Source organism: Acomys minous (genome assembly GCF_964271855.1).
Source record: "Acomys minous genome assembly, chromosome: 9".
In the NCBI taxonomy this organism is placed as follows: Eukaryota; Metazoa; Chordata; class Mammalia; order Rodentia; family Muridae; genus Acomys; species Acomys minous.
This window is the reverse complement of record NC_140490.1, coordinates 56,291,303-56,311,516: the sequence shown is the minus strand read 5'-3', so window position 1 is coordinate 56,311,516 and position 20,214 is coordinate 56,291,303. Positions and strand designations below refer to the sequence as shown.

Genomic DNA, 20,214 nt, shown 5'->3' with positions numbered 1-20,214 from the left:
GATGCCCGTGTGAAGCTAGATTCCATCAGCCAGTTTAAAGGTTTCTGCCGAGTCTCCAGTATTAGTAGTGAAAATGTGTTTTTTCTTCCAAGGGATGGGGTAGAATGGGTTCTCAACCTCCTACTTGAGAAGGCTCTTGGAAGGCGTGTATGTGGAGAGAGTCTAATCTTTAGCGTTTTAAGCCGATGAAAATGTTTCCACGCGACATTAAGAACTGCTTACTTCCGTACGTGCTTTTACAATTTGTGACAGGGATTGGAGAGATGGTTTAGCACTTAAGAGCACTAGCTGCTCTTCTAGAGGACCCGAGTTTGGTTCTCAATACCCACTGGCTAGCCTTTGGCCTCCTCAGGCACCAGGCATGTACATAGTACGCACACATGCAGGCATATATTATGTGTGTGTGTGTGTGTGTATGTGTGTGTGTGTGTGTGTATCATATATCATACGCATATTATAAAAATAAACACATCTTTTTTAAAAAGATAAAATGTGATGATCAAGTACATGTTGCTGTTATGTGTTCTTTGCCAGCCCATGAGTTTTCTCTCCGGCTTTGTCTCTTGTCCTCAGCAGTCTGCAGTTGAGATGGCTCCTTAGCAGTGCTGCAGGGGACGGTGCGCTGGCTTTGACTTTAGGCAGAGGATAGAGATCAGGTCGCCTCTTTCAGGTTTCACGTTGTGTGGGAACAACCACTAGGTTCTGTATGGTCTGAACATGATATTTCATTCCCAGATTGCTGAAATTTGTAGTTTTCTGCAAGCTAGAGCATAGCTGAGGTTTTGACATTCAGATGTAAATCTAGGATTTTTCTTTTGAGAAGCAATTGCTCACCCAGTAATTGGATAGAGATGCGAAAGAGCAGAGGTGAGGAGGAGGACGAGGAGACTATTTACGTACGTTGTTTTAAAGCCCCATCCATCATCGCTTTAAATGTTTTGATTTGCTTAGTTTCTCCAGCGATGGTGTAGGTAACAGAAGGCAATCTTGAGTCAACAGTAAACAAAACAAAGAACTAACCGAAAAAAGAGCCTCTGAGTTCGCACTGACTGGCTCACAAGAGTGGTCGAGACGTGGCAGAACCTGTGAGACCCGTCTGGAGCACAGTGCTCTGCTTGGTGGGCCTTGGGCTTCTTTTTGTTGGGCGTGATGGCCCATGAATTTAATTCCAGCTCAGCCAGGACTACATGATGAGACCCTGTCTTATGTGACTTTCTAGCCTGCATTCTACACTGAGCCGTATCTCGGTTAGAGCTACAAAATTCAACCCAGTAACTAAATGTGGGAGTATTTTGGGATGAGCATTTGGAAGGTGTTTTTCTTTTCTGGGAAACCTGATGCCCTTAGTACTTGGATGTGGAACCCACTAGTTTATAGTTAGGAGAATAGCTGCCTGACTGGACTGGGTACCAGCTAAAAGAAAAATAACATGCTTGCCTCTAACTACTGGAGTATAAAATGCAGTGTTTAAAATAAAACATTTTTCTTTTCCTCTGCTGGCCATCAGGAGTGGGACAGGGTGTCATAGACTCCCTGAGTAGGAGGAGGGGAGCCCCTGCTATTTAGGGGGAGGTGGGTGTGCTGGAACTGGTGTGGTGTTCTTTGAGACAGTCTTATTTTGTAACTCTGGCTGGCCTGGAATTCACAGTGTATCTTTGGGTGGCCTAGAAGTAGTGTCCTGTCTCAGGCTCTTGAGTACTGCCAGGATTACCGATTATAGATATGTTTGAGGCACACTGTGTGAGGATGCGTGTTTTGAGGTAGACTCATGTATGTAGCCCACGCTAGACTTATTTCCTATGTGGCTGAGGATGACCTCGAACTTGCTCCATCCTGTTGCTTCTACAGTCCCCGTTGAGAAGTACTGGGGCTGTAGACATGAGCCTTACACCAGGCCCAGGCCCAAAGGCGAGCACCTGGAACACCACCTGTAAAGACTTAAGATAGACCAAGGGCCCCCCCCTCTGTTCAGCTTCATCCTCCCTGGCTACTGAGCTGGTGGTAGGGGGTGGGGGGGGGCAGAGGCAGGGGTCTGTTTATCTATGGCAGCCACTGGGCTGTCTCTCCCTACCCCACCCCCACCCCCCACCCCAGAGTTCCTTTGCTCATTAAACCATCACTTGCCCCATTCTCATCTTCCGACTCTCAGGACTAACTGCCTGTTTTCTGGAGATTACCAATCAGTCAAATATTTGAGTTCCTACAGGGTGCTAAAGATTAAGACTCCAGCAAAGGAGTCTCAGATGAGAGCGCCCTGTCCACTGGCCTTTATGCTTGGGTGAGGGGAGTCTCCCCAGTTCCCTATTTCAGGCTCCCTCCCTCACCACTTCTGTGCTGCCACCTCCTTCTGGGCAGGCCTCCTAGCATTGCTTCACATCCAGAGTCTTGAATAGAATTTAGCCCAACTCTTGTCAACCCAGCTGCAGCCTTTTCTTTCTTTCTTTTTGTTTGTTTGGTTTTGGTTTTTTGAGACAGGGTCTCTCTGTGTTAGCATTGGCTGTACTGGTCTCACTTTGTAGACCAGGCTGGCCTTGAACTCACAGAGATCTTCCTGCCTTGCCTCCTGAGTGCTAGGGTTAAAGGCATGCCTTCCCGTACCAGGCTTTTCAGCTCTTTCTTGGTCACCACCCTAGTGCCTTGGGCCGCACGCCTGCCTGCCTTTCTTTGAAAGCTGTTCTGGTTTGCCTTCTCTAGCCCCCTTGTTCCCTCCCCTTCCTTGTCTCACCTCCCACCCACAGTCACCATGTTCAGACAAGTTTTCTGATCTCTTACTTCACCTTCTCAGACTACGCTGTGCCTATACCCCTCACTACCCCAAGCCCAGCTTTCCCAGTTCCCCATAATTTGCCCCCCCCCGACCCCCCACCCCCGTAATCATCCTTTGGCCTCCAGCAGCACCTGGTGCTTTCTGAGTCTCAGCTCCCCCATCGGTTTCCCCTTTCCTTTTTCACTTGCACACATCTGTCTGCTTCTGATGGACATGAGGACCTACTTAATTCTGTTATCTTCTGCTTGTCCCCCTAGGTGGTCAGTTCCCGAGTGGTCACTCCTCCCTTAATCTAGTAGTGGAGCTTTTGCATGTGGGTATGGGCATGTGTGGGGTGGCATTTTTACCATAAAAAATATTTGCTAAGTATAGTGGCACCCTCCTTTAATTCTAGCACTGAAGGGGCAGAGACAGGTGATCGATCACCTTGAGCTCCAGGTTAGCCAAGACTACACAGTGGGACCTTATCTCAATATATATATATATATAATATTTGAGGCCTTATGTGTATTTTCTCCCCACATCTTTAGAACTGAGAATGCAAGTCCTTTTTGTCCTTCATTTTTTCTTTCTTTCTTTCTTTCTTTCTTTCTTTCTTTCTTTCTTTTTTTTTTTAGACAGGGTCTCTCTGTGTTAACCTTGGCTGTCCTTGAACTCACAGCGATCCACCTGCCTCTGCCTCCCAAGTGCTGGGATTAAAGGCATGCACCATCACACCTAGCTCTTTTTGTCATTATTAAGGTACTTTGGGGGGGGGGAGGTGCTTTGTGAAACAGAGTCTCATTGTGTAGCCCTGCCTGGAACTTGTAAACCAGGCTGGCCTTAAACTCGGAGAGATCCATCTGCCTCTGCCTTGAAAAGTTGGGATAAAGGCGGCATGCACCATTGAGCCAACTCAGGTTTCTTTTTAAAACTCTTTGACAGCCTGAAGGCAAGGGGGAAAAATTCTTTCATCTTCAAAGGGTGTGTGCAAGAAGACGAGGACCAAGCTGGCTCAGCACCGGTGTGTGCTTGTAGTCACGCTGCCCCTTCCTCCTCATTCATGATTCTTGTTTCTTTAGTTGAGATAGTCTTCTGTATAGGCTGCTGATGCACTGCAGTGCCGATAGACACACAACTTTTAGGGCAGCTCAGCTTTTATTCATGGCTTCAGTTTAAAAGGCTCACTAAGACCTCCATGACCTTTTGTTCGCTATAAAAACAAACATCTCCCATAAGCCCACCTTCCGGTCTGTGACCTGAAGGTCCCGGGAGGCTCACTTGCAGAGCCTCCAGAGATGGCTACACTGTACAGGATGGGTGTGTTCCTCTAACAACCACCTGGACTATCAGAATCAACGGGACACGGAGGAACCCAATCGGAGGCAGTGACAGGCCTGAGGCTCACCATTTCTCCTGCCTTTCCAGGAAAATGAGCCACGGCCATGCTTCTATCATGCTTCAGGGGATTTTTAGAAACTGACTTGACTAGTATGTATTGAGTTACTGCCATATGTTCCTGTGGTAGTAAATTAAATTCTATGCTTTATCTCTTTACAAGAAAGGGGAAGGTTAGAAGTTTTTGCTGTTGACACTTACTGTTGAGGTGCCCACCTGAAACTGGTGGCAATAATGATGGAAAAGCCTTAGGTGATAGGGGTGTAGTTCAGTAGATAGAATCCAGGTACTGGAATCCATCCCTAGCACAAGGGGAAAAATACAAAACAAAAAGGTCTTTCTATGTAACATAACCCAAGATGACGTGGAACTCACCACGTATCCGAGGCTGGCCTTGAACTTGGGTTCCTGCTGTCTCAGCACATGCCCCACTGTGTATATTTATTTGTTTATGTTTGGGCATACCACCTTGTGCATGCACATGGAATAACTTCTCTTTTTTTTTTTTTTTTTTAAGGAATTTTTCGTTTTAGTTGTTATGAGTGTTTTGCTTGTATTTGTACCTCGTGTGTACCCGTTATCCTCAGAGGCCAGAAGAGGATGTTGGATCCCCTAGAAGTGGAGTTAGCAATGGCTGTGAGGCACCATGTGGGTGCTAGGCACTGAACCTGAGTTCTCTGCAAGAACAGCAAGTGCTCTGAACAGCTAACTATCTCTCCAGCCCTGAGACAGGATGACTTTTTAAAAGCTGGTTCCCTGCACCATGTCATCCTAGGAATCACAGTCAGGCCTTCCGCTTCAGGCAAGCACCTTTACCCACTGAGGCCAGTCTGCCCTCGCGGTAATTTTAAGCGCTACACAATTAGCAGGGTGTTAGGCTCACTCCAGACTAGCTCCATCAATGCTTAAATGTGCCAACTTGCTTTTTATGGCTGATTTGGTTTTTCAGACCTGATGCTTAAGCGCAGGGCCTCAGGCATGCTTGGCAAGCACTCCTTATCACTAGGCTATACCCTGCTTCCAAGATGCACTTAAAAGTGACCTAGATTTATAAATATTTTCCCAGTGTTTTCACCTACTTTTTTTGTTTGTTTGTGGCGGGATCCGGTTTGAGCAGGATCTGAGCAGATGAGTAGGGTGGGAATGACTCATTCGCCTCTTAAGAAATAGATGTCCCTGTCCTGTGTCCCTCTATACACTGATGTCCCTGTCCTCTATATACCGAAACTCATAAATACTAAGCAAAGTTAACTTCTGGGAACTACCTCCCTTCCCATTCCTACAGGGAAGGCCATGGACTATTTTTGTTACTGCCTCGGGGCTTAAAAACAAAGGACTAGAATCTAGTAACCTAAGATTACTAGAGAAAAAGCACTGTAGACCCACCCTCCCCACGCTTTCAAACTCTGGTCATGACTAGCCATGTAAAGTAGACTCACATGAAACTTTGAGAAGTTAGAGAGGTGACTTAGCAGCTAAGGAGCCTCCTACCAAGCCTGGGGACCAGGGACTTTCTTAATTCTGCTGTCCCATAATTAAAGTCTCATTCCACTGTAGGCCCACACTCCTTTGTCCATGAGGAATTTCCTCCGTCTGTTAACTGCTCTGTCATCACTGTGTCACCTGCTTCAGGCAGTCCGGGGTCATTCTGAACAGTGCCCTGGCCACAGCGCCTCCTCTGGGCTCTCCCTCTGTGATGCTCCATATGTCCGTCCTTTAAACTCCCAGCCTCCCAGCTGGGCTATGTGCCTCAGTCATCCATTTTTAAAAACTGCTGCCAAAAGATTTTTAAAATATGGATATGCTTAGTTCATGGGGCGGGGTGGGGGGAGGGAGAGGGAGGGGGCCCGTCAGGAGGTGTCCACAGCGGCAGGCTGAAGTTCATCCCTTCCCACATGGAACCTTGACCTCAGAGTCATTCTGCCAGCCTCATCTTTGCCATTTCCCCTACTCCACTCTCCCTCTTTTTTCACAATGTGCTGTGTCCTCTGAGGACTCCCAGAGGAACTTTTTTCATGGATCAGAAACAAAGCAAAAGGTTTGTCGTTAGATGGGGGCAGGGCAGCTTGTTTCTTTTGCCAAGTCAGGCTATGAGAACAATCTCAGTCATTTAATGTCCTTATCTCGTTTTAAGGAGAGCTTTTCAACCTTAAAGCAAAAGCAATTTGAAGAATGAATGAATGAGTATAAATCAGCCAACGGTGGGCTCTGCATTTCACTAGAGAAGGGTGAAAATGGTAGTATTTGGGAACTCATGCTTTCTCACATTGTGCTTTTGTTGCAAGCGTTTGGCCAAACCCTGGGTCCTTTCTTCAGGTTGGGCTTGCCTTTGTCCTACCACCCTCATGCTCTCTGCCTCTCGCCTCTGGTAAGCCCCGCAGCTCTGAAGCGTTTGGCTCATGCTCCACTTTGGGCTCTTTCACCTCCTGGTGCTTCTGATATCTGGAGCCTCAGTGGGCTCGGGTTCTCTTCCCATCCAGAATACAGAGACACTGCAGCGCATCTTCAGTAGGCAGCTTACCCCCTGTAGAGAAGGCACACAGTTCTGTGGCTTGGATTGGACACCCTCAAAAAGCACTAAGGACAGGCTTAAAGCACCTCCTGCCTTCACGCCCTCCCCATCCACTGACCTGTAGGGTAGTTGAAGCCAGGGAATGACACTAAGTCCCTCTTTTAAGTTCCTTTGCCTGGTGTGATTTTTGACTATGAATTTGGGTTAGGACCAGAAATACATTATTTTTGCAATTTCCACATAAGATAGGTGGAACTGTGGAATTGCTTGCTTATCTCTGTCCCAAATGCTAGAGGCTGCAGAGATGTCACTACCACAATTATTAGTCACATGTAGAGGGATTTTCTTGCCTCAGCCAGATCATGGAATTAAGGGTTAACTACAGAGAATAAAGAGATGGCACATTTAGGGTTGTTCTGTTTTTATTTTTCGCATTTCTATCTTTACTGGAAACACTTTCTGTGAATAGGCAGCCAGTTTTGTAGTCTGTCAGACCTTTGATTTGGTTTTGTTTGCATTAATTAATTAATTAATTGGGAGAAAGAGTATACATGGATCGTAGTGGTGTGAGGTCAGAGGTCAACCTGAAGGAATCCATTCTCTTTCTGTACTATTTAGGGTAGAGGACCTGACTCAGGTCAGCAGGCTTGGCCTTGGAGGTGGAGCCATCTTGCCTGGCACCCTTGGTTTGGTTTTCTGAAAGTGCTAGAATTATAGACATGTACCAGTATACCAGCTATAGTTTTTTGTTTGTTTTATTTTTTTTTTTAATACTGAATTCCCACTGGGATCATGCCAAGATGTTATCAGCTTCTAATATAGTTGTGGAAATCTGCTGGCTGTGTCCTAGAGTGTTGGCATAGAAAGTGATATTGGACAAGGAAGTGTCCCTTATTCCTTGATTATGGAGGGAATCTTCACATCCCTGGAAAGGTAACTGTTAGCATCTCGGTTTTTATCATTTTCTAGACAAATTATCCACATGATCATTGATTGCTAAGAAAAATGGAACCCTTCTTACCTCGTGTGGTGGGTGGGCAGTGGCTGCCACGTCATGCTCTGCTCCAGGTGAATTCTCCTTGGTCAGTTGGTGCCTGCATAAGTAACAAACACAGCTTTAAGAAGGAAGTGAGTTTTGGCTGCTGTTATCCAACTCTCTGGCTGGGCAGGCAGGCAGGAGTGCTTTTGAAACTGAACCACAGAAGCCCCAGGCACTCCAGCAGTTGAGTGGTTAGGCCCGGGTGGGCTGATTGACAAGGGATCCAGTGCTTTACCCTGTACCACAAGCACATGCTCTTGGGCCCAATGGTTAAAGAATAGTAGCACGTCAGGCTGGGCATGGTAGCACATGCCTTTAATCCCAGCGCTCGGGAGGCCAGGGCAGGCAGACCTCTGAATTCAAGGCCAGCCTGGTCTACAAAGTGAATCCAGGACAGCCAGGACTATTAAACAGAGGAACCCTGTCTCAAAAAACAAAACAAAACAAAACAAAAAATGTCTGAAGATGAGAATAAAGGCTTACACCTGTAGTCCCAGTACCCAAGAGGCTGATGCAGGATGCTCATGAGTTCAAGGACAAACTGGTCTAAATAGCAAGATCTTTCCTTTAAAAAAAAAAAGTATGTAAGCTGTACTTTATTCTAGCTACTATTACAGTTTGTGCACCTTGATGGAGATAGCTATTGTGTTGGCTCTAGACACAGTAAATACATAAGTGACCCCAGGAAGCATGTTCTTTTCTTGAGCATGTCAGGTCTCTCCCACATCAGAGCTCAGGCAGATGAGGTGGCTCAGTGGGTAAAGGCACCTACTGCCAACCCTAATGGCCTTAATTTTATGCCCCAGGACTCACATAGTGGAAGGAGAGAATCAACTCACGGCAAGATGTTGAGTGACCTTCACACATGTGCCACGGGTACATGTGCAGCACACGTGCACAGAAAATATATTAAAATGCAAAAGCAGTTTTAAGTGTGCTATTCCATTGCAAGGTTGTGGAGTTTGGAGCTGATGGTGGATATTGGGTAGGCGTTGCGATGGGCAGGAAAGGCAAGTATTGGGAGCGAGTCACACAGCTCCTCCGGGCTAGCTAGAGGAAGTCTAAGCCCTTGGCTTTGAGTGGTCAGTAGGAGATAAAGTGCGGACTGTTAGGGGCTTGGTCCTTCCTATCACTGGATGGTGAGCTGTGAAGGAAAGATAAAGAGTGGGGGTGTTTTCTTTCTGAACATCAGGAGAATGCCTGTATCACATGCTTGGTTTATGGTTGTGTTACAAAGGGCTCTGCTTGCGATGTAGGACTGTGTTCCACAGACATGTGAAAGCAATTCCATGTCTTTTTGATTGAGAATGTGCAAATCTGCTTCCTACTTGTGTAAATAGACACCGGCTTGGTTATCCAAATCTGTGTGCTAGGGAGCTTCTTTATGCTAAGGTATCTGTCTCTTGGAATTGTCCAGCCATGTCTGGGACCCTCCTGGGTCTCTGAGTGGCACTGGGGGCCAGGGCCTCCCTTTCCTTTTAGCTGTGGGTCCAGTGTTGGCCAAGTGACTTCTTAGATATGAGAGGGAGTTCAAGGAAGGGACCTGTCTCTCTGGGCTTATCTTCCCCTTTCGTTTTCTTTGTGTACTTTGTAACACTTGGTGGGAATTGAGTTCTTTGTAAAGGAGCTGTCTGTTTAGGGTGGGGCCTGTAAGATGTGAACTGGCGTTTAGAAGCCTGGACATGTTCAGCACCTGGTAGGAGATCGACCTAGAGCAAATGAACCTGTGTACTTTTGCCACACAGGCTTCTTTGAGAGCAGGTCAGGAGTGGAGGGCAGCCCTTCACAGCAGCGAGAGCAACCACATCCTAATCCTGCGTGCTCCACCCCTGGCAGTACAGCTGCCCCGAGCTAATCAGCCTCCCAAAGTCAAGGCCAGGGCAGTCAGGACCAGAGCCCCAGGCTTCCTTGAGTACTGCATTGAATCTCCCCTGGCTTGGATTTATCCTGGGCCAGACTAGGCTATTAGTACTCAAAATTTGCCATGATTTTCTGTCACACGGTCTCTTAAGAGGGACAAAAGCCTCGCCTCCCTGTAGTCACATTTGCTTGCCTGTGATTTTTGATTTGTTACTGCGTGTAATCAATGCTCATCAACCACTTCTTCCTCAGAGTGTATGTTTGCCTTCGCACATGGAGTGGTGAATTATTTTCTTAAAGGGAAAATTGGGGAGATGAGGATAGGAAAGACCATCTGTTCCATGCACAGAGGGCAGCCCATCAAGGTCCCTGGGAGCCAGGGCACGTCACTCCCCCTGCACAGTCATTCTCAGCTGACAGTTGGTAATGTCTGATTACCCGCCATGAAATTTTGACCACAGCTGACCACTTTGCCAGTGGGCAAATGAAAGATGTGACTCTCCCTCTCCCACTGCCTTTTAGAAGCAGCCAGGGGAGGAGCAGTTCAAACAACAGTTTTATCTTCCCCCCCCCCAAATCATTTTGGTTTTTCCAAGGAGTGTCATCCTGCAACTGCCCTGAATTCTGGGAATGTGCAGCCCGTTTTGCCCTGGGGTTGCTTAGCTTACACTGGCTCCTCCTCGGGGAAGAGGGGAGATTCCTGATTCTGCTGCGCCCTTTCCCCAGCATATCAGAAAGGCCAGCCTGAGACCTCGGGCTCAGGAAAGAGTTGCAGGATATTGCCCAAAACTCTGCAAACTGCTCCTGAACTTTACCCCAGCTGTCCCCCCACGCTGTAAATGTAACAGGATACTTAGTTCTATTTCAGAGAAGTGCCCAGAACAGTCAGATCACTGCAGCCCAGTCACAGCCCCGGGCAAGTTGCTGGGTGTCAGCTGCACCAGGTTCAGAAGCTGCAGTTGGAGGAGAAGGGGAATACAAGGAAGCAGCCTCCATGGCCCTGTCCTTGCGGGCGCCAGAAGTGTGTACTTCCTTGGTTTAGCAAATGTGGAGCCATGCAGGATTTGTTTCAGCAGTGCACGAAGCCGGATGGGTTTTATTTCCTGCTTGCCATGCAGTGCCGAGAGAGTCGACAGCTGTTCTGCTCTTTGCTGTCAGTGGGATTTCATTTGTGATAAGCCAACTTACTTATTTTTAATTGTCTCACTTGTGGGCTGAGACAGGATTTTTTTTTTTAAACAAAGATCGCCTTATTGGGCTGCTGTCAGAGAAGTTGGTAGGCAATTTAAAGTAGACTCAGCACCAGGGGGAGAGGGGCAGGGGTAAGGGAGAATGTTGAGTGATTAAGCATAATGTCATTAGCTCAGACTGGGGGTGCGTTACTGTTACCCGTGTATTTTAAACAAATATTCTATTTTGTGTGCATTGCTGTTTTGCCTGCATGTATATCTGTGTGAGGGTCAAATCTTGGTGTTATAGACAGCTATGAGTTGCCATGTGGGCATTAGGAATTGAACCCGGGTCCTCTAGAAGAACAATCAGAGCTCTTAACCACTGAACCATCTCTCTAGCCCCCTCCCATGTTTTTAAATAATTCTACTTCACTCTCAGAACTGAACTGAGGCTCAGAAATATGTTACACATCAGCCAGAAAAATCATATAATCTGGTCAGATCTTTAAAAGTTATTTTCTTAGCTGGGCGAGGTAGTGCACACTTTTAATCCCACCATTCAGGAGCCAGAGGCAAGTGGATCAGTGTGACTTCAAGGCCAGCTGGTCTACAAAGCCAGTCTAGGAAAGCCAGGGCTACACAGAGAAACCCTTATTATTTGCATGTGGTTACTTACTCTATTTGATTACACCCAGATGAAGCAAGCTGAAGACTGACCTTACTAGACCCCACGCCATCCAATGGCTGTTCTCTTCCAAAGCTCTAGTTTAAAGCTGGCAAGATGATGCTTTGTGATACAGTTTAAGACCATCTGCCTAGGGAATGGGGCTTCCCACAGTGGACTTGTCACTTAATAGTCAAGACAACCCCCCATAGACCTGCCTACAAGCTAGTCTGATCTGGGTAATTTCTTAATTGAGTTTCTCTTCCCAAATAATTCTAGGCTGTATCAAATTGACAGTTAAAACTAAACATAATACTTTTTGAAAACCTTCACAGACATATTTCATATTGTTTGTAGATGCTTGAACTTACCTAACAGAACAAACTGTGGACAAGGAGGATACATTCAAGTTCTGGGATGGTAGATACCTCTAGAAATGGGAATGGGTTGTAAGGATTGTTAAACTATATTTGTAACATTTGATTCTCAACTGTAAAACGTGTATGATCAATAGTATGTTTTTCAGGACTATTTTTGGAGTCTGTTATTTTGTTTATCTTAGACTTCTTTACAAGTAAAAATAAATTTATTATTTATAAATTTAAAATTAATAAATATTATTTACATATTTCAAAAAATGGCAAGATGGCCCAGCAAAAATAAATGTGCTTGCCTATAAGCATGAAAACCCGAGTTCGAGTCCAAGAACTCACGATCAACAGAGAACCAGCTCCTGCAGGCTGCCTCTGACCTCCATACACTGTAAATACATGTTTTGCTTTGTTTTTAAGAAGCCCAAACCAGAGCTAGCCAGTAAGCAGCCTTCCTCCACTGGTCTGCTTCTGTTCCTACTTCCAGGTTCCTGCCCTGATTTCCTTCAGTGATGAACTGTTACCTATAGAGCCATAAGATGAAATAAACACCCCCACCCCAAACAAAAAGCCCTGGTTTAACGAGTCATGGGTCCCAGCACTAGTTCTTTGTGTCTTCCGCCCTTCTTCATCTTGTCCCGATGGGCCTGCAGCGTTTGCAGCCAGCTCCAGAAATGTCTCCTAATTCTCAGCCTCTCCAACTCTTGTTTTTCTGCTGCCTTCATTCCCCAATCCTTCAGCCTGCTCATTTTCTTCCACAGGGTCTCTCTGTGTAGCTTTGGCTGTCCTGGACTCGCTTTGTAGACCAGGCTGGCCTCGAACTCACAGAAATCCAGCTGCCTCTGCCTCCCGAGTGCTGGGATTAAAGGCGTGCGCCACCACGCCCAGCTGAGGATCTTTTTTTTTTTTCAGTGATCTTTATGGTATCTTGATAAGTACAAGAATCTTGGAGCCACAGAATCGCAGGCTAGAGACCTGTCCCCATCCCACAAGCAGTGTAGCATCCAGCGAACAATAGTCAGTACTGTATAGGATTTGGAGAAGGATTAGATACATAGAAACTGCTTGCTGCATTTCCGGCAGTTTCTGTCTCAGGAAGGACCCCCAGTTGTTCTCTGGAAGTATCATACTTGAATACAAGCAGGCCTCTGGTACACTCATAACCTGAACCCTGTTTTCTGTGACTCACAGCCTTGTCTTTTTCCAGTTTTAAATTCTACAACCCAGGTATATTGTTGAGGCCCCTCCCTAGCCTTTCCTGTACCTGCTGTTACCTGATAAGCCAGAACTGCTGTGGAGGTGGGGTAGGGTGGGGGTCAAATTTAGCCTCCACCCTAAACCAGGTGACCATGCACTGCAGATAGGCGGGGACATTTCTCTCGTGCTCTTCTGTCCACATAGGCACTCCTTCTACAGATGCAGACCACCGTGACCTCTTACCCTCTTTTCCCTCAGCTGTTTAGTAGAGAATGATACAGACTTCTGTTAAGCTAGGCAAGAGAGTGATGAAATACCAGGACCTGGTGGCCAAGCAGAAAAACAATGTTCAGGAAAAGTCTGGACTGCCTGGGGAGAGGGCCAGGGACTTGTTCTTCTCACAGCCTGGTGCCAAGGGCCATCCGTGTTCCCCTCCCAGGGGAGGAGGGTGCTGGGTGACAAATGGCTGCCAGGTGGCAGCTGCATCTTGGCCTTGTGAATTTGGCAGTTGTTTGATCCTGTCTGTACGATGTTCTCCTTGGAGAAGAGCTGCAAGGAGGCGAGGCCTCTCAGTGCTGTGTGCTTGCAGGAGAGCATGTGGTCAGGGAAGGCGCCACCTGTCTCCTTCCCGTGAAGAAGTAAAGAGGCGCAGGGGGACGAGTGACCACTGTGGTGTGGTTCGGTCTGCCACCTACCAGAAAAGCTCCGGTCCCAGCAGTTCACATTTTGTTTCTGTTTCGGATCTTTATGGTGCTAGGGATAGAACCCATAGCCTCGCAGACGCAGACGCTGAACAGGCGCTGAGCTATGGGAGGAGTGTTCTCCATCCCTCTGCCTCCCACCCTCCCTCCCTAGCTGAGTCTTAAAGGAAGAGGCAGACCTCAGTAGATACCGAGTTAGTGCTAAAAGCCGTAAGAGCAATGGTCACGCTCCCTAACTCTTCTCTCTTCCCCTCCACCCTTTGTTGCACATTTCTTGTTGCCCAGAAGGAGCAGGGTTGAAAAGGCAAAGGGGGGTTGTCCAGGCCCACAGAAATCCTGGCTAAAGAGCTTGAGTCTCAAACTAAATTTTAAGGAAGCCCAGGCTTGAAGAACACCATTTGCTGGAGAAGTGGCATTTAGGACCCAGGACTGCATGGTCACCCGTGCATTGCAGTCCAGCCTACCCTGTCTGAAACTTACACCCAATATGTTGTTTCTCTGGAAGGACCCAGAAGCAGGCTTTGTGTAGATGACTTCCTTTTCCTTCTTTTTTTCTTTTTCTTTTTCTTTTTTTTTTTTCTTTTGGTTTTTCAAGACAGGGTTTCTCTGTGTAGCCTTGGCTGTCCTGGACTCGCTTTGTAGACCAGACTGGCCTCGAACTCACAACGATTCACCTGCCTTTGCCTCCCAAGTGCTGGCATTAAAGGCTTGCGCCACCACTGCCGGCTCCTTCTCTTATTTAGTTGTAGTAGGTAAACTCAAAGTTAGGACTGGATCCTGCGGCTCTGCATCAGTGCCTTGGTGCTTGTTCAGAGCTTTGTAGGCCAGTGGCTCTCGGAAAGGTTGTTGGTGTAAATCCTTGTGTTTGACCTGGTTGCTGACCTTCATGAGCTGACTCTCAGGGCTAACTGAGTGGAGTCCCCTACAGATAACTCCCGACTTACAATTTTCAACGTGCACAGGTTTTGTTTTGTTTTTTTCTTACAATAAAAGTTAATACATATTCAGTAGAATGCATACTTGGGATTTTGAGTTTGGGATCATCTCTGATTAGCAGTAGTCTGATCCTTTCTCTCACTGCTGGCCAGAAACCACAGTTTCCATTAAGCCCTACAGTTGTGAGTGGAGACAGCTGATACCCTACAATGTGTTGTGTATGTTACTAAGCTTGGATGTTCAGCCTGTCAGGAGCATGGAGAGTATGAGAGAAAGGAGAGAGACAGACAGACAAGACCGACCGACAGACAGACAGACACAGAGATTGTATGTGAATGTATTATATACACTGTGTACATGCAGGTGCCTTAAAGGCCACAAGAGGGTTTTGGATCCCTTAGAAGTGGTGTTACAGGCATTTGTGAGCCCCACCATGTGGGTGCTGGGAACTGAACCAGCCAATGCTGTTAACTATTGAGCTATCTCTATAGCCCCTGTCCCCCCTACTTCTGATAATCATACTTGGTTCATTTGTTAATTTGTCACAACTATCTGCCCCACAGTCCAGGAGTGTGCACTCTCTTATCCAGTCCGCACAGTTTCTGTGGAAGCAGACAGAACCTGGAAGACTTGCGTCCTCTTGATGGATCACTTGGAACCAGCCACTTCACAGGGCTGAGCCATTAAATAACTCAGGTTGAGCTCCAGGACTTCCTTTTAGCCGCCCTGAACATGGAGGCTTGGGTCCCTTTGCACAGCAAGAGGATGCTTCTCAGCCTTTGAAGGCCAGCCTCATTCCTTTTACCAAGGGTAGAGATGAGGAGGAAAGGTGCATGCTCTTTTCTTGCCCAGATACAGATGAGAAATGAAAGACCAGGCCTTGGGTAATTCAAAGGGCAGAAGTGACTCAAACTAAGATTGTGGGAAATCAGGCTAAGGGAGCACAGCCGTGCTGCCAAGCGCTATGCCAGGAGTCACATTTTGTCCAAAAGTAGCTTAATAAGAGTTCAGAAACAATATCAATTCGATTTGTCCTCGCAGTCACCTAGTATTTATAGGTGACGACCATCACCTAGTATTTCAGGGCCATATAACCTCACTCCTGAGCAGTGTCTCAGAGATATTTGCTTTTTGTTTGTTTGTTTGTTTGTTTTAATATGCTGGCAGACTTAGACATGTGTCTTAGGGTTTGGAATGAAAAGGCCTTGGTCCATGAGGTGTCCTACACACTTAGGGGCAAGAAATTGAGTAGAGTGGTAGCCATGGGTACTGGTGGGTGTCATGGTCAGAAAATGAACTTGAGCTAAAGCATGGACAGCTTTTGAGCGACATGTTAAAGAGTGTGTGTCTCCTGTAACCTTGAGAGAAAAGACGCAGAGAAGACAACTAAAAAGGAAGATTATGCCTCTTTCATCCCTGGATGGCTATCTCACCCTTACCCTTCGTTCTTGTCTCTTAAATTGATCTGTGCAAAAAGCAGGCAGGGGTTCATGGCCCATCTCTTAGCTGTAGCGGAATGTTAATTCAGAACATGGCTGCTCTGACAGATCACATCCAAAGACCTTCTAGATCTGTGTGATCCTGCTGGAATACAAACACGCCTTTAATTCAGGAGACAGAGGCAAACAGATCTGAGTTCAAAGCCAGCCTGGTATATAGAGCAAGTATCAGGTAAAGAAAAGCTTATGTCCAGGCACATATGGTACATGCCTATGAAGGTAAAGTTAGTTTGTAAAAGGAAGCACCCATGTTTGAAAGCAATGTCTAATTGAATGGCAGGTGATAAGCCAGAGATTTGACAGAATAGAATATGGCCAACTCTCATGAGAAGACAGAGGAAAGGGAAGCTACTTAAGAGGCAGTTTTACCAGGGCAGAGAGATGTGTTGCAGAGAGAGGACTCAGGTGAAGATGGAACGGGCCAGAAAATGAGAAGCCAGAAAATTAGAGCAGATTGCTGAGTTAGTTTGAGGCCAAGCAGAGCAATTCTGGGCTGAGAGAGAAGCCCCTTTAAATAAGTCAAGCTGGGAGGAGAGTTTGAGCCAGAACACCTGAGTTGAACCAGCCAACCCAGAGCTCAGTAAGAACAAGTAAAGGTGAGCTTATTAAGCAGTAGGTCTCAGAGACTGAAAACATTCAAGGCCTAGGTTAGATTGTTTGGAGGCTAGAAGCTTCATGGACTAGGCCTAGGTTAGCAGAAGGAAACAGTAAGCCTCCCAGACAACTGAGCCAGGACAATAAAAGATACTTTTACACTTAGCAACCCATCTTTACTCAAGAGGAAGGAATAGAGTTGGCTATATTAGCCCTCCCAGCTCAGTTAGGCAGGGGTTGAATGCTGTTTCATGATGCTCCAGTTTAGCAAAGCCTGTGCCCTTGGGGGTGGGGCCTGGTGACTTTCGTAGCTTGCCACCCTATCCACAGCATAGCCTAGCCCCTAAGCCAAGAAACACATCAACTTCCTGGAATTTAGACAGCCACCATCCGAGCTATCTCAGCCTTCAGAGCACGCACAAGGCCATTCTGGTTTGCAAATGCAAGTTTGCCTTGGGCTTGGGGGTGGGCAGGCTTAGACATGGTAGAACATAGAGTCAGGTTAGAGTCTGTCCCCAGCCTAGTCCACCCTTTAGATGTTTTTGTAGTTTGCCAAGTGCTTGAATCATTTTCATATCTGAACTTCTGCTCTTTCTTCTTTGTATCTGGTCCTGGATTGGCCTGAGCTGGTCAGGTCAGCTCTGTCCACACATCCCCAATGGGCGAACCACCCCTTCTATTTATGGGCATTAGTGCCTTATGCTGTAGCCTTTTCAGTCAAGTATTAGTTGTTGTTGTTTTGTTTCCCTGTGTAGTCCTGGCTGTCCTGGCCTCACTTTGTAGACCAGGCTGGCCTCGAACTCACAGAGATCCACCTGCCTCTGCCTCCAACTTGCTGGGACAAAAGGCTTGCACCACCATGCCGCACCTTAGTCGAGTATTAGAAAGGCCAAAGCCTCTGCCGTCATCCTAGGCATCTCAACTTATTCCATATTTGCTGGGAGCCCGAGGACAGATTTTAGATTTCATCTTGAGAAGCTGGGGTGCTGCCCTTTACTTCTAAACCATCCTTTCTTTAATCTTTCATCTCTCTGTTGCTATCTCCCTGGACCTGGAGACGGTCTCCTTAATCTTGCCTTTCTGGCTTTGCATAGCATTGTCCCTTATCTGAGGGGTGGGGAGTGGAACTGGCCTCCCCTCCCCCCTCCTCCTGCCAGAGGGACCTCTGCCTTCTGTAAGATATCTTGCCTCTTTGACTTTGTGTAAGATTTCTGGGAAGGGAAATGCAGATATTCAACATCCCAGACCCACCCACCCCCAAATGCTGTAGCCAGTCTTTCTCACCTTTTCTAGGACATAACTAGCAGTAACACCCCCACCTCATCCCCCCCCCCCCCTTTTTGTTTTTCTGAAGTGATGACAGAGGTAAGGGGTATCTTAAAATTCCTTTTAAAAACTGCCTTGTACTTTTCCATCCTCCAAGCTTTATGACTCCCTTAGGCCAGTGGAACTCAAAACAAACAGGGAGGCGGCTCTTGTCATTCCGCTGAATTGGATACTGACATTCTCCAAATCATTTACATCCAAGGTCAGAGGATGCTGTTTTCAGAGTCAAGTCTCAGCCTGACCCTTTGCTTAGAGTGTGTCCTTCCCGCTTGGTTCTTTGTGTTTCTGGGGAAGCTGCTCCCGCTTGCTTGCTTTTCTAAGTGTCTCATGGAGAGAGAAGGAAGTGGGCCTAAATTTTAATGGGATTTTTAGGTTCTGGAAATTTTTTAATTCCCGACGCTTGTCTCTGACTCTAAAGCATACTTGACTTTACTTGTTTGGAGATCCTGACAGTTTGCCGAAACACAGGAGGACCTGTCCTCTCTGCACCCTGTTAATACATTTATCCTTGCATTTAAAAAATTGTGTGTGCACTTACTCTTGATTATCTCTTCTTCTTCTTCTTCTTCTTCTTCTTCTTCTTCTTCTTCTTCTTCTTCTTCCTCTTCTTCTTCCTTTTCTTGTTTTTCTTCTTCCTCCTCCTCCTTTCTCTCCTTCCTCTTTCTTCCTTCTTCTTCTTCCTCCTTCCTCTTCCTTCTTCCACTTCTCCTCCTCCTCCTCCCTCTGTGGTTGGCATTGAAGTCAGGGCCTCAGCATGTCAGACATACTCTGCCATGAGAATTATCCAGTTATATTAAAAATGAATACAACCAAGGAAAGTTTAACTTATTTATTTTTGACAGTGGTATAAGTGGAGGGAATGAATCTAAGACCTCAAGAATGCTAGTCCAGTGCTTTACCACTGAGCTTTGTACCTCTACTCTTTTTCTTCTTTACTTTAAGATGGGTTATATAGGTGCAGAACTAAGATCTTTATTGTGCTGCCCCTGGGCAGGCTTCTCCCATTACTTACATTAATAGTGAACAAGACTGTCAAGTATCCGGATATTTCTGTGGAAGGATTTGTGATTTTCTTTACCTGGAAAAGTGCTGTGTTGTGTCAGGTGCCTTCAGGCGTGAGGGTCTCCATGCATGGTTCATTCAGAGCCTTGCCTGTGAGTTGATCCTTGCTTCCCAACACTCTAATATCCAAAGAGCTTTTCTATAAAGAACGACAGAGAATGGAGTCACTGAAGTATAAAAACAGAAAAACTGCTGGAGGAATCTTGGTGTCAAAATTCACCCAGAACTGCTTATGACAGCAAACGGTGATGGGGTGGTCTCACCCACACAGAGTGTCTGAATCTGCTCCGCCATTTTTGTCTCTAGTTGATGATCATGGAGCTGGAGGTGAAGCCCAGGGCTTCACATGCTAGGCAGATGCTTTGCCAATGGTGGTCCATCCATTCCAGTACTATTAGCCACCACCAGGATGCTCAGAGCTCCAGCTGGAGCCACCAGCCTGACCATCACTGGAATGCAGGGTGTGCTTTGGGAGAGGTAACGGGGGTCCTGGCTGTTGAAGGCACATTCGAGTTCAGCAGCACCTGGGGGCATTCTGGCGGGATCAGTTAACAGCCTTGCTTGCAGCTGCAGATAGGGAGTGGGGATTGTAGCGGAAACCATACAGAAGCAGAATTATAAATTTCCTTCTTTTAACCCCCTTGTAATGTTTCCTCCTTTTATTTATTTTTTCTTCAGATTGTTCCAACTCTGTGCTCCAGAAGTGGTGGCTTTGAGGTGTGACCCTGCCCGCATTTGAGCCCAGTCCTTGTCAGCTCCTCAGTAGGCCGAAGAAAACAGGTCAGTTACTCTTCATATAGGTTTCCTTGAGTCACAACAGTGGCGAGTGAGTCTTCTGTGTGCCCTGGCTCCTGTCCTCGCTTTGAATTGTCCTGCTTCTTTTCCAAGTCCATCTGTCCTGTCCCACCCTACGCTCCTCCCCACACCCCAGCCGTTCTTTTCTTCACAAGGTGTAGAACAAAATCGGGTAAAAATTGTAACTGCAGCTTGCTAGCTCTTCTTGATCTGTTGAGTCTCCAGTGTGGGATGAGGAATCGCAGGACGCCTAGGGTTTCCCTCTCTCCTCCTTTCCTCCCCACTTCCAGATCCAAATAGCAGGTTCAAAACTAGAACAGTATACCTGAAGCAGTCAGCCCA

The 20,214-nt window shown here is 46.7% G+C and overlaps 1 protein-coding gene across 20 annotated transcripts in view; it reads left to right on the top strand.

Annotated features, from left to right (window-relative positions):
• Window positions 1–20,214, top strand: part of RREB1 (ras responsive element binding protein 1) — a 175,780-nt gene that overhangs the window by 92,260 nt on the left and 63,306 nt on the right. For all 20 annotated transcript variants that reach the window (XM_084794878.1, XM_084794876.1, XM_084794871.1 and 17 more), the window contains one exon: window positions 19,756–19,857. The gene's annotated coding sequence lies outside the window, so the exon portion shown is untranslated. The remainder of the gene's footprint in view (window positions 1–19,755; window positions 19,858–20,214) is intronic.